This window comes from Schistocerca cancellata, chromosome 7 (genome assembly GCF_023864275.1).
Source record: "Schistocerca cancellata isolate TAMUIC-IGC-003103 chromosome 7, iqSchCanc2.1, whole genome shotgun sequence".
NCBI lineage: Eukaryota > Metazoa > Arthropoda > Insecta > Orthoptera > Acrididae > Schistocerca > Schistocerca cancellata.
This window is the reverse complement of record NC_064632.1, coordinates 206,912,687-206,928,491: the sequence shown is the minus strand read 5'-3', so window position 1 is coordinate 206,928,491 and position 15,805 is coordinate 206,912,687.

Here is a 15,805-nt window from a genome sequence, read left to right as displayed (position 1 = left end):
GGCAGTTTTTTTTACGTTAGAAGGCATCGGGGAAACTACAGTAACGGTGTCAGTCTAGAAGGGTGCAGGACAGACACAGGATAGTAGACCTAGAAACAGTCCGTATTGTAGTTGTAAATTTTTGTAGCTGTGTTGCGTAAGAACCAGAGTTCCAAGCGCTAACAGAAAGAACTGAAGCTCAAATTATTTTAGTATGGAAAGGTAGCTAAAGCCGGATATAAGTGCAGCTGAAATATTTACAAAGATCTTAACCGTGTTCAGAAAGTATACATTAAATACAGTTGGTGGCGGAGTGTTTATTGCTGTCAGAAGTAGTTTATCATGTAGTGAAATCGAAATAGATGGATCCAGTGAGCTAGTATGTGTAGGGGCTATGTTTGACAACCGGGATATATTGATAACTACTTACTTTTAAAGACCCTCCGACTCAGATGATACAGTCGCTGAACATTTCGAAGAAAACTTAAGTCTCATTTCAAATAGGTACTACAATCATACAGTCAATCTACCCTCGATATGTTGGCAAAAATACACAATTATAGTCGGAGATGGGCATAAAACATCGTCCGAAATCGGTGTCAATGCGATCTCAAAAACTATTTTGAGCAGTAGTTCAGGAGCTCACTCGAAGTTTAACTGGTTGCGAAAACATACTTGGACCTCTTAGCAAGAAATAATCCTGAGAAAATAGGGAGCATCATGATTGATGTAGGGTTAAGTGACCACAAGTTTGTTGTAGCGAGACTAAAGAGCCTAACATCCAAGCCCACCAAATGTAAAAGCAAAACATATCTACTTAAAAAATTAAATATAATAAACATTCACTTGAGGCCTCCCCTCCCTTTCCCCACACACACACAAGGTACACTAAAAGGCCACAACAGTTTTGAAGAAGCAGAGAGCAAAGCAGGTCAAACTTAAAAACAACGCAAAATCCTCAATACTGGTGAAGTTTTACAGGAGCTCGAAATGTGGCACGAACACTTTCCACAACGAAACTCTGCCACGAAATCTGGCAGGCAATCCAAAGAGATTCTGGTTGCACATAAATACACTATCAGAAAGAAGCCATCAATAGATTCACTTCGCGATAACAATGGTGCTGTTACTGATGACAGTGCCACTAAGACAGAGTTCCTAAATACCCTTTTCGAAACTGGTTGACGAAAGAAGACGAAGTAAATATTCCACAACACGAACGAAGTGCACCTGATAACATGAGTAACGTAGAAGTAGATATTCCCAGTGCGGAAAATCAACTTAAATCACTTAGGAAAGGCAAGGCTTCCGATCCTGACTGTAAACCAGTCCGGCACCCATCAGAGTATACTGAAGCAATAGATCCACATTTAGCAATGATATAACGCCGATCACTAGTCAAAAGGTACGTACCTGAAGACTGGAAAGTTGCACAACTCAGACCAATACCCAAGAAAAGAAATGGGAATAATTCACTGAATTAGAGCCCCATATCAATCTCGTCGACTTGCAATACGGTTTTGGAATACATAGTGTATTAGAAGATTGTGAATTATCTAGAAGAATACGATTTATTGGCAAACATCCACCAAGGATTCAGAAAATGTCGTTCTTGTGAAAAACAGCTAGCTTTTTGTTTTCAAGAAGTACAGTGTTCTATTGCCAGAGGATGTCAAATTGATCCCATATTTTTAGATTTCCAGAAGGCTTTTGACACCGTACCTCACAAGCGATTTCTAATCGAATTGGGTGCCTATGAACTATCGTCTTAGTTGTGTGACTGATTTCCTGATTTAATCTCAGAAAGGTCAAAGTTCGAAGCAACTGACGAAAGTCATCGACTAACACAGAAGTAATATCGGAGATACCCCAGGGAGGTATTATAGCTCCTCTGCTTATCCGACCTTCATAAACGAATTAGGAGATAATTTGGTCAACACTCTTAGACTGTTTGCAGATGATGCTGTCTTTACGTCATCAGATGGTCAAAACGAATTGCGAAAAGATGTAGACAGAATAACAGTATGGAGCAAAAAGTGACAATTGATTCTAAATAACGAAAAGAGTGAATCCATCCACATGAGTTCGGAAAGGAATCCTCTAAATTTCGATGACACTATAAATCACATCAATCTAAAGGCTGTAAATTCACCTAAATAATTAGGGAGTACTATTACGACTAACGTAAGATGGAACGATGATGTAGTTAATTTTGTGGGTAAAGCAAACGAAAGAAATCGATTCACTGTTAGAACACAGAGAATATGCAACAGGTCTACTAAAGAGACTGCTTGCACTCAGCATGTACGTCCTCTTCTGGAGTATTGCTGCGCTATGTGGGATCCGCTTAAGACAGGATCGGCAGATGACATCGATAAAGTTGAAAGAAGGGCAGCGTATTTTGTACTATCGCGAAATAGGCGATAAGATACGTGAATTGAGATGGCAATCATTAAAGAAAAGGTGTTTTTCATTGCTGCAGGATGTTCTGTTGACGTTTCAATCCCAAACTTTCTACTCAGTATGTAAAAATACGAGGGTGAGTGAAATTTCGGTTTGTTATTACAAATTTAAGGTTTTAATTTGATTCACCCTCATATATTGTTAGCGTCCACCTACGTATGGAGGAATGTTCATCATAATATTAATGAGAGATGGTAGAAGTCGCACGAAAAGATTTAAAAGTTTCTCCCATGACCTGTTCGAGAATGGAACGGTAGAGAAATATCTTGAAGGTGGTTCGATGAACCCTCTGGCAGACTCTAAATTGTAAATTGCAAATTAATCATGTATATGTAGATGAAGTGCGATACCGTAATAATTTTCAATTATCAGACCTTCAGTGTTGTTGTAACGTAAAAAGTCAGCCTAAAATGACTAATGTAACCCCTTGTACCGTCTCTCCAGTTTGGATTAAGTTTCCAGCCAGGATAGTCAAGAGGCGAACAAAAAGTAATACATAGAATATTCCATTTGTCTATTACGTTTCTTATCTAAGAACGAATGATTACAAGAATAAAATTAAAATCTTTGAAACAGAAATCACCCTGCTGCCTTATTTCCGAAGTTGGACTTCCATTTGTTTTGCTTTGTAAACCAGAGAAGCTTAATCATTGGAGATTATCTCCAATCTTTGACGTATAAATGACGTAGATAGTAGAGGAAACTAAAGTGGTTTAAATATCTAGTTAGTACTGATGACACCGACACGCCAAATTAATTTCGAGTGACCGGGATTGTGGTAAATTCTGTAGTAAATTAGCTGGAATACGAGGAATACGATGTTGTATCTGAAACAGAGTACTGGGAATACTTTTGTCTAACAATTGTTCTGTGTAGCATAATTTTCAGGAAATAATATTTTATTTCTTTACATACTTTTAAATGAAAAATTGTGTATATGGCTGAGCAGTTTTTTTATAACAATCAATTATATAATGTGTGTAAAAGTAAGTCCATGTGGATCTAATAGTTAGCTTATAGTTGTGAAATTTGACGACGTCGGACATTACCAATAATACAGAAATATTTTGAATCAACATATCACTGCCAAAACGCTGCGAGGCGCTGTTAATAATCTGTCATCCTTTAGCTGTGTTATGTACTCAATAAAATTGTCTATTAATAACAGTAAACTTCTTTCACGAAGTATGCCCACTGCCACTATTGGTGGGGAAATTGTGTTGTCTATACTGTGCAGTATGTTATACTTATAACACTGTTAAACTGTTGTGACACACAGTATAGCAGTATTTTTCCACTGTGTCTCTTTTCTGTGTAATATGTGCCATTAGTTTTGTCTGATACCTGTAAGTGCGGCCTGAGCTGACCTGTCTTTATGTTAGCAATAAAAATGAAATTGGTTTAGTTTCTTTTACACAATTGTATTTATCAATAATATAATACGTTTATTACTCTACTATTACTACCAGTTTTTTTATCCTCTAAAACAAATGTGTTTAGTTTTATTTCTCATGGAAGTCATGCGTGTACCCTTTGATATTTACACATACCAGCTAAGTATGTATAAGGAGTCAATCTCGTTCTACGAACAGCCTTATCAAAGAAAGCGAAGAAAAAAACTGAATTTCAGGGCAACCTATCACATCTGGGTTGGGAAACGGCTTCTAAAAGGGTGAAGAATCAGCAGTAACGAAGGACATGAGGATGCAGAAGGCAATGGAAATCACTGTATTAAGGACACGCGATGTGTACCAACTGGATGCGTGGATGAATGACTTTCCCTCGGAATTTCTGAAATCGTTAAGAGGAAACCATACGATTATTCCACTTGGTGATTAGAAATTATGAGACTGGGAGGCATCAGACTTTCAAAAAAATATCAGCCACAGAGTCCTAAAGACAGTAAGGTAAAATACATATGACAGCTATCGCACAGTCAATTCAAACGTTCAGCATCCTAGTTGCTGTCAAATGAAATATACAGAAAAACGGAAAATGAAATTGAGAATCTTTTAGAGGACAAAAGGTTTGGCGCTAGGAAAGATAATGACGCCATAGGGGTAGTTCTGACGCAATAGTTAATAATAGTCAGGACATATTCGTACGTTATTTTGAGCTAGTACAGCAGTGGAAAATGTGAGATGGTGAGAGATATTCGAAATTCTGAGAAAAACAGTAGTCGGATATAGGTTAATAGGGGTAATTATAGCACTCAGAAAGTGAAACTTTGACAAGACATGTGATTTTACTGCAGTGATTACAAAATCGAGTCAAATTTACAAGCAGCTCGGCAGCACATTTGACAGAATTACGTTGCATCCGCTGTGATCTAGACGGATGCACTGATTCGGCTGGGAACGATCGCATGAAGCTGTTACATCCTTCCCTGTGTCAATCTGGCGCATAATTGTTGTACCTGGTCTTTTATGTCTCGGATACCGGCATTGGGACGTAGTTGATATCCAACATCGTCCGACATATGTTGTATCGCGGACAGATCTGGGAACCTCGACACCCGTGAGAGTACCCCAACCTCACATAGATGGTTGGCAGAGACGTGGAGTCTGTGGGGAAAATCACCGTACTGTTGCTATATGGCACCAAAATAATTTTCCATGAGTTAGAACAAATGATCCGTTGAGCCGTCAGAATTTCCTCAGACGCTATCAGCTGTGACTTACAGTTAAACCCCATGGCTTTTCGCTTCATGATGCCAGGAGTAGCACCGCTGTGTCTCTCCAAAACTGGAAGAATTGAAACTCTCGCCAGGTCGCCGCCATACCTGCCGACGATGGTCATCTCGGGTAACGACTAAATGAAGTCTTAGGTTCGCTCTACCCGTAACATTATCTGTGTGATCGTTCCAATTTAGGTTATTTGTAACTGAAATCCCTATGTATTTACTTGAATTTACAGCCATCAGATTTGTGTGACTTATCGCGTAATCGAAATTTAGCGGATTTATTATAGTAATCTTGTGAATAACTTTACACTTTTCTTTATTCAGGTAAAATTTCCACTTTTCCCGCCATACGGATATTTTATCTTAATCATTTTGCATTTCCTTTTGGTCATTTGATGACTTAACAAGACGGTAAATGACAGAATCATCTGCAAACAAGCTGAGAGGGCGACCCAGATTGTCACTTATATCATTAATATACACTCCTGGAAATGGAAAAAAGAACACATTGACACCGGTGTGTCAGACCCACCATACTTGCTCCGGACACTGCGAGAGGGCTGTACAAGCAATGATCACACGCACGGCACAGCGGACACACCAGGAACCGCGGTGTTGGCCGTCGAATGGCGCTAGCTGCGCAGCATTTGTGCACCGCCGCCGTCAGTGTCAGCCAGTTTGCCGTGGCATACGGAGCTCCATCGCAGTCTTTAACACTGGTAGCATGCCGCGACAGCGTGGACGTGAACCGTATGTGCAGTTGACGGACTTTGAGCGAGGGCGTATAGTGGGCATGCGGGAGGCCGGGTGGACGTACCGCCGAATTGCTCAACACGTGGGGCGTGAGGTCTCCACAGTACATCGATGTTGTCGCTAGTGGTCGGCGGAAGGTGCACGTGCCCGTCGACCTGGGACCGGACCGCAGCGACGCACGGATGCACGCCAAGACCGTAGGATCCTACGCAGTGCCGTAGGGGACCGCACCGCCACTTCCCAGTAAATTAGGGACACTGTTGCTCCTGGGGTATCGGCGAGGACCATTCGCAACCGTCTCCATGAAGCTGGGCTACGGTCCCACACACCGTTAGGCCGTCTTCCGCTCACGCCCCAACATCGTGCAGCCCGCCTCCAGTGGTGTCGCGACAGGCGTGAATTGAGGGACGAATGGAGACGTGTCGTCTTCAGCGATGAGAGTCGCTTCTGCCTTGGTGCCAATGATGGTCGTATGCGTGTTTGGCGCCGTGCAGGTGAGCGCCACAATCAGGACTGCATACGACCGAGGCACACAGGGCCAACACCCGGCATCATGGTGTGGGGAGCGATCTCCTACACTGGCCGCACACCACTGGTGATCGTCGAGGGGACACTGAATAGTGCACGGTACATCCAAACCGTCATCGAACCCATCGTTCTACCATTCCTAGACCGGCAAGGGAACATGCTGTTCCAACAGGACAACGCACGTCCGAATGTATCCCGTGCCACCCAACGTGCTCTAGAAGGTGTAAGTCAACTACCCTGGCCAGCAAGATCTCCGGGTATGTCCCCCATTGAGCATGTTTGGGACTGGATGCAGCGTCGTCTCACGCGGTCTGCACGTCCAGCACGAACGCTGGTCCAACTGAGGCGCCAGGTGGAAATGGCATGGCAAGCCGTTCCACAGGACTACATCCAGCATCTCTACGATCGTCTCCATGGGAGAATAGCAGCCTGCATTGCTGCGAAAGGTGGATATACACTGTACTAGTGCCGACATTGTGCATGCTCTGTTGCCTGTGTCTATGTGCCTGTGGTTCTGTCAGTGTGATCAAGTGATGTATCTGACCCCAGGAATGTGTCAATAAAGTTTCCCCTTCCTGGGACAATGAATTCACGGTGTTCTTATTTCAATTAGCAGGAGTGTAGATCAGGAACGTTAGAGTGCCTATAACACTTCCTTGGGGAACTTCTGTTTTAGTCATTCCGTGTATTACTACGCACTGTGACCTTTCTGGTAGCAAATCACAAATCCAGTCGCACTACTGAGTCGATATGCCATAGATACGCAGTTATAAGATGCTTGTGAGGAACGGTGTCGAAAGCCTTCGGGAAAGATAAAGATTGGGAAACAAATTCACATATCCAGTCGATAGCACTCATTAATTCATTAGTATAAAGAGCCAGTTGTGTTTCACACGAACTATATTTTCTGAATCCGTGCTGACTATGTGTAAATAAATCGTTTTCTTCGACGTAATTCATAATGTTCGAACACAGTTTATGTTACAAAACCCTACTGCAAATCAACGTTAGTGATATGAGCCTGTAATTCAGCGGATTACTCCTATTTCCCTTTCTGGGTATTGGTGTGACTTGAGAAATCTTCCAGTCCTTAGGAGCGGATCTCTCTGTGATGGCTGGCTCTGAGCACTATGGGACTCAACTGCTGAGGTCATAAGTCCCCTAGGACATAGAACTACTTAAACCTAACTAACCTAAGGACAACACACACATCCATGCCCGAGGCAGGATTCGAACCTGCGACCGTAGCGGTCACGCAGTTCCAGACTGGAGCGCCTAGAACCGCACGGCCACTCCGGCCGGCGATCTTTGTGTGAGCGAGCGGTTGTATGTAATAGCTAAATATGTATATGCATACTCTGAGAGGAACCTGACTGGTATACAATCTGGACCAGAAGCCATGCCTTTATATATGACCAAAATATCTATGGGTTTTCTGCCAGATTCAAGACAGAGTTTCGTTGTGGAAATTCTTAAACGCAACTGGAATTGAAGTGCGTGCTATATTTCGAACTTCTTCAAAATTTTGCCAATCCTGGGGATTATGCGTTCTTTTAAAACTAGCATGCTCTTTTCGCTGCCTCTATAACAGCGATCTGACCCGTTTTGTACCATAACTTACTAATTTATGTGGTATATATCTCTCAATCGCCATCGATACTATCTCTTTGAAATCATTTCACATCTTTTCCACGCTTACATGATCAGATCGAAGGGAGTGGAGACTGACTCTCAAGAAGGCCTTAAGAGCAATTTTATCAGATTTCTTAAATAGAAGTACTTTGCGTTTCTTTTTAATGCTTGTGGGTGTTACAGTATTCAACCTAGTAGCAACTGCATTGTGCTAGCTAATCAGTGTATCCGTCATAATTCTCCTTATTTGTTTGGGATGATTTATTGCTAAGAGCTCAAGTATGCTTTGCAACCATTTAGACTTGGAGTGGGCTCATGAACTAATTGTTCAAAATAATTTTCTGACAAAGCATTCAGTACAATTTCGTATGACGTTTTGTGCTTGCCAAAGGCTTTAAATGTATTATTTTTCAGCTTATCGAGGGTAGATTAAAGTCACCATCCACTATAATTGTATGAAAAGGGTACTAATTTGAAACGAGGCTAAAGTTTTCTTTGAACTGTTGAGCAACTGTATCTTCTGAGTAGGGGGGGGGGGGAGGGAGGAGTTGGTAAAACGATCCAATTTATAGTTTAGTCCCATTATCGAGTATAATCCTCTACCCATGCCATTTCGCAGAAAGTGTCTACTTCAATTTCACAACAAGGTAAACTACCTCCACCATCAACTGTAGGTAATATATCCTTTCAGAATAGTGTTAGATCCACTGAAAAAATTCGTCTGAACTTACTTACGGCTTAAGACAGCTTTCTGTTCCTATAACTAATTTTTCTCCATTGATTTCTATTAGGACTTGAGCTCTTCTTCTTTCCCAAAACAGCTACGACAATTTACAACTACAGTACCGATCGTTTCTGCACCTACCTTACTGTGTTTCACTGTCTTCTTTTAGCAGGACACCCTTTCTATGGCTTTCTAGGACACTATAACAAAAAAAACCGCCCATTCGCTTCCACGCAGCCCCCACTAACCGTGTATCCGCTTCCTGTGTGTAGTACAGTCCTGACTTTATGAGCGGAACCGGGAAACCCACCACCCGATGGCGCAAGTCAAGGATTTGCAGCCTACACGGTCACAGAACCGCCTGAGCCTCTGGTTCAGACACTCCAGTCGGCTCCGCACCAAAGGGACCACAGTCGGTTCCATCGACGACACTTCAGATTGTGAGCTCCACCTTAATCTCGCAAGCAAGACTGGCAGTGTTTACCATTTCCGCCAGCCTCCCGAAACCAGAGAGAATCTCCCCCGATAGTAAGCGCCACACGTCGTTGGTACCGGAATGAGCCACCACCTGCAGTTGGCTGCACCCTGTACTCTTCATGGCATCTGGAAGCACCCTTTCCACATGCGGAATGACTCCCCCTCATATGCACACAGAGTGCACGCTGGCTTCCTTCCCCTCATTGACAGCCATATTCCTACGGGGCCCCAATACGCAACTAACGTTGAAACTCCCAACTACCAGCAAACACACCCTCTGTGAATTCCCAGACCTTATGGTCCGAGAAGCTTCATCTGGAACAGGGTGGACGGCTGCATCCGGCTTAGAGACTTTGTCAGACACAGATCATGCCCAAAACCTGTTCGTCAAACGAAACAGGGAGGCCACACGATCGGCTCCTCGGAAACTCTTTTGTGGCCTGCCAGAATTTGGAATGACCTTCCACTCGACTGCAGGTGAGGGGTGAACCTGAGTGCAGGCAGTACGTGGGCGGCCACAGCAGTGGACCAAGTAGGTGACACATAGGATATGCTCGATGTCTGTCGAATCCTCATGTCCGACCCCTCACAGTGATTCCCATTGGTAGCAGGCTCAAGCTGTTGATGGAAGCCAACACTGCCTGTAGCTCTGAGCGAGGAGTCACTACCTCAGCTCGCATCTGTACACAGCTGTCACAGTTCCTATCCATTACTGAGGTCGCTCCCATTTGAAGCTCATCAAAATATATAACAAACAAATGGTGTGCTCAGCTTATTAGCAGCAGTAACTCGAGATGTTTTCTCACTGTCAGCCTAAGCAAGACTGAGCTACACTAAGCAAACAAACAAAAGCCTACGTATGAGGATCGATACAATCGTCGATAACAGCAGCGGTACTGTATGACACACTGTTATTAAAATAAAAGGTTGTGCCTAGTAACCACTCAAACATGCAACAAATTACAGAAATAAACTAGTAATACACAGATACAGGAAAATAAGAAGCTCCTAATTGGAGCTTGTAAAAATATGTACCAAACGAACGGTGCACTCGCCCTATTAGTGGAAAGAAATCGAGGTGCTCTCTCTCTGACGGTCTAACCGACCTCAGTGTTTAGAATGTGAGGTTGTTCTGGAGAAATACCAAATAGTCGCTGTCACAAAAGATGTCTGTCAGCTAAACTGATTCAGGTGTGGGGGTTCACTAGCGTCCAAGATTAAAGTGTGTAGCAGTAATTAAACACAGAAACAGTTTTACAACAGAGATTAAATGTATGAAATAATAACTTTTTTCCTAAAAAGGGAGTTCATAGGACAAGAAAAACTCTCTTCTAAACAGAAGTGTGTAAAACAACAGGCTAAACTACTGTACAATAATTTTGAGTCCAAGAACAGAGCATTGCGCACGCCAAAGTTCAGAAGTGCCAGTGTTCACAACTCTAGCCATCTGTGTAGCTTCAGCTTAATGTTTATCATCCGATAGAATCAGTATAGTAGCTAGGATGCAATATATGAGGTGCGACAATAAAGTAATGAGACTGATGTGGAAAAAAATTTTGCTTACCGTTTTAGTCAAGTTCATTGTTGTCTCCTTGACAATAGTTCCCTTCTGATTACACACACTTATTCCAGCGCTTCTGCCATTGATGGTAACATTTCTGGAACTCGTCTTCTGTAATATTCTCCAAGACCCTCATCACAGCTTTTTGGACATCTTTTGTTGTTTGAAAATTGTGTCCCTCGATCCTCGTTTTGACTCCTGGAAATAGAAAAAAGTCGCACGGAGCGATATCTAGTGAATAAGGTGGCTGTGGTAGTACTGAAATTTTTTTTTAGGTTAAAAATTGCTGTACTGACAGAGCAGTATGGGATGGTCCATTATCGTGATGCAGAATACAAATATCAGCAATGTTGGCACAGACACAAAGAACTCTTTTACAATGTCTTTCTAAAATTTATTTGTAGTAATATTGGTTAACTGTTTGTACAGGAGGCATCCACTCTTTATGAACAATTCCCTTCGAATCACAGAAGCACACAAGCATGTATTTCACTTTTGACACTTGACATGCGAGCTTTCTTGGGACTGGGTGATCCCTTTGAGCACCATTGCGAACTTCAGCGTCTTGTCTCTGGACCGTACTGAAAAAACCAACTTTCATCACCAGTGATAACACTGCTCAACAATTCTGGATTGAATTCCATTTGCTCTAATAGATCGGCTGCCAAATGTTTCTGTGTTCCTCGCTGTTGTGATGTGAGAATTTTGGGGACCATTTTTGCACAAATCTTTCTCATACCAAGATCTCCAGTTATTATTAGACAAAACATTTCTAGACTGATGTTCAGTTCTTCTACAATCGTTTTCATGGATAATCTTCAATCAGATCGTACGAGTTCACGCATCCTGGCCAAGTTGACATCCGTCCATGAGGTTGATGGTTGTCCACCGCGATCTTCATCTTCAGCATTCGTTCTGCCTTCGTTAAACATTTAATGCCAACAAAAAACTTGAGCTCTTGGCATAACCTCCTCTCCAAAAGCCTTCTGAAGCTTACTGAAAGTTGTTGTCGCGTTTTCACCCAATTTAAAGCAAAAAGAAATTGCTTACCACTGCGCAATATTATGCGGTTCCATTTCCATAACGAGAGACACAAACATGTGTTAACGTATTACAGCACAACTCAAGACTGAGCGGTTGCATCGATATGCCGCTTGGACTAGAAGCAGCTTATAGACCAAGGTCAAAGATATTGTGCCTGCGCAATCCTGCAGGGTTGCCACATATTGCAAAGAAAATAAGTCTCGTTACTTTATTGTCGCACCTCGTATGTCGGGATTTACTGCAGTTTAACTCATCGTATAATTTCTTTTGGAAAGCATTATTCGAGCACAAAGAAACAGTTGAAATATAAGAACTTCACGTTGGTAGAATTACTGAAACAATGAGGGTTTTATATCTCTTTGAATGGCTAATACTAGCATTCGACGACATGGTAGCACTGCGTGTTCAGTCAGAGGGGTAGCCGATGGTCTTGGATGTGTGTCACTGGACATCCAGCATCAACAAATGCAGATAACAATAAAGAACGAATTGTCATTTGAAAAATTGCTGTGTGGATAGGCTGACGATTTACAGACGTAAAGGTCGAGTGTTTGGCTGTAACTGGAGTCACATGTCATATTTTTCTGTTTTAGACTTGTGAGGGTAATATATTAAAAGTTAAGTACTGTGCAGTTGTAGGCTTTTCTAGGTCCCACATTCTTTCAAAACATTCAGTTTCATAATATTCTAGTCTTTAAGCAAACAGACAAACAGCCACACTAAAAATATAGAAAATGGATGTATTTATTTGTAATTACTTCGACTGCTACCTTGTGTCTATATAGTTTTCAACTAGTAGAAATATATCAGGTCACTGGCATACGTCATAGGTCTGCTTCAGAATGGCTAATGTCAATGCTCATGAGCAAATAATTTCTCCCTTTGCAAACGGTGTTAGTGAGTCTGAGGCAGGACATCTTTATGGTTTTGTTGCTTCCAGAGCAAGAAGATGGAGGTAGCGAGACGTCCAGTATTTGGAAGACCGCTTGTCTCTACAAGGAGGCAAGATGAAAAGTTAGTGAGGGCGGCCCAGAATGCTTATTTGTCACTCTTCCGGGAACTAAGGAGAGCTTCACATTTCCCCGGCTCGTCGAGAACTGTTCTCAGGAGATTAAAGAACCACAGAATCAGGTCCCGTCTTGCTCTTATCAAAGAACCGTTGTCTGGTGAACAAGCCGTGATTAGCCTAACAATTGTGAGTTCCTGAGAAGATGTCGATTGGAGGAACGTTATTTTCTTTGATGAGTGCACAACTGAATCAACGAGTAGAAATCCTGCTCTTGTTTACCACATAGATGGGCAACGATGTGAACTGCGCTTCGTTTACACACAGGCTAGAAGCGGACACATAAGTGTGAAACATTTGCGCTGGATGTCTTACACGGGTGAAGGACATTTAGAACATACTCAAAGAAAATTAAATTCAGCATGGTATGAAAATTTCCTTGAAACTGTAATCATCTCTGGAGCTCGAATTTTGAACCCTGAAGGACATCTCACTTACTAACGTGATAATCATCCAATAAACACTAGCATAAGGATTCAGAGCTGGTTTCAAAGGAGGGATTCTATTATTCATTGCCTTCCGTGGCCTCCAAAGTCACCTGATCTCTGTCCCATTGGGCACGTATGAGCTCAGCTTAAGAAGACTCTGCAGGATATTGGCCAGACCTTCCTCCGGGAACTGCGGATTCTCAGTTGGTTCGTTCTTCATGGGGGAGTATTACCATGGATTTGGACTTCTTCCACAGACTTAACAGTTCTATGATTCGAAGGGTCCCAGTTGTTCTTGATGCCAATGACATGTGGACAAAATACTGAAGCTAGACGTAGCCTACTGTTCATTTTATTTTATTTTATTTTTCTGTAAAATGCCTACATAGTTATTAGGCCAACAATATTAATTTCAAAGCACAAATCTACTTGCTACTTTACCATCTGAATGTTTATGGGAGATCAGATGAATATCACCTTCCAAAGTAGATTATTTGTATTTTTATGGGAGGTCAGATGACTATCGTCCCCCAAGGATGATTACTTTTATTGTTATGGGATATCAGATAAATATTACCTTCTAAGGAAGACTATGCTTAGACATCAAATTCACGAACCATAATTATCTATTGAAGAGAACATTACAAAAGTATAAAAATGAAAATATAATGTAGTAACAAAAAGTAAATGAAGCACGAAACATTTGCGACGTGGTAAAAGGCTGTGGTGTGATTCGATTTTACACATACTCCAGCTATCAATACAGTAATCTGACACGCAACCAAGGAGCTACCGATCTCTTCCTTTTAGCTTCACCGTCTAGTAGGCGTACTGTTGTTAAATAAAGAATATTAAACTGGAAACAAGAGATACGGGAGGCACATCCTCTCGCTCGTGCAAGCCACATGAAGGACCTAGAAAAAATGCGTATCAGCTGATACGTTTCTCTAGGCTGAAAACTACAGATACACCAGACGGTGGTCGTAGTAATTACAAATAAATTAATCTGTTTTCAATGCTTTTACTATGACCATTCGTCTGTTTGTTAAAAGATTAGACCATTATAAAATGGAATTTTTTGAAAGAATTTGGAACCTAGAAAAGCCTACAACTGCAAAATTTGAAACTTTGTAGAGAATTAAGGTTTAAAATATTACCTGCACAAGTCTCCATAAAAAAATGACAACTGACTCGAGTTAAATTCGAATGCTCGTCCTTTGCGTTCGTAAATCGTTATCGGATCCTCCCAGCCATTAAAGAGACGTGAAACTTTCGTTGTCGTAGTAATTATACTGACGTAGAGTTATTATATTTCAACCGAGGTCGAATTACAATTTTCAAAAGAAATGGTACGATGAGTTAAATTGCAACGAATGTCGACATATACTGTAACCTAGCTATTCTACACTTCTGTTTGACGATGTAAATACCAAGCTCCACAGACCGCTAAATCATGAACAATGCCGCTTCTGAACTTGGACATGAGCAATGCTCTGTTCTTCGAATATAAATTATTCGGGCCTCTCATTCTTCATATTCGTATGATCATCCGTCCAAATAGTGGAATATTAACCTCATGACAGTTAATAGAAATAGTGGTTTTCGCTGTTAGCGTTCTTGTTTTGTTTAGTTCATATGACATGAAACTCAAGACGTTGTTTCGACGCTCTTCAGGCTGCAGTTAGAGGGTGCCAGATATCTGGGCTCCACCCGGATTGGGCCGGTTTACAACAAACTCTCCGGATATAGGGGCCAATGACTTTACTCTATGGGCTTCAATCATTTTGAACAATTTCAAGTTCGAATGATAATTTCTTATTGTAGCCATTCTTATTCTGACAACTTTTCACTGTTGCACCTGAAATATTCGGTTGATGCACTATTTACAAAACTGATAAGTCGTGGCAGCATGTTTACTGGAAATGCCTACTTTTTATGTTCGTTTGTCCACTGCCCGTCATTAGTTTACCGGCAATTGTTGGAACCCACGGTTTCATAATTTAGAATAGTGAGTAATAACAGTGACATTAAGAGCCGATATCTAAGTTAGTTCCGTGAAGAATTGTAGAAGTACGAAAATTATAAGGAGTGATTACAAAAAATTCACAGTGAAGAATATATGTATAAGTGCAGAATATGCAGTATGTGATTCACGGTTAAATATGATGGCATGTAGGCCGTGAATAGATATTTAGAACCAAAAATACGCAAAAAGAATTTTATCACACAAAAGAAAATTAATTTCTCCTTAAAAAAGCAGCTGTCTACAGACTTCGACGTAATCATAGTAACGGAATTAACTTTGACTTATCATGGTATGAAACACCACCACTCTAAAAATTCTCAAAATTCTTGTAAAAAGTTATTCGTATATCAACTTTTTCAGAGACCACTTTGTACAAACGAAAGTAGGACATGTTAGCTCTACAAGTCAGCATTAGTACGAGATGGTCTTCTGCCTTGTACT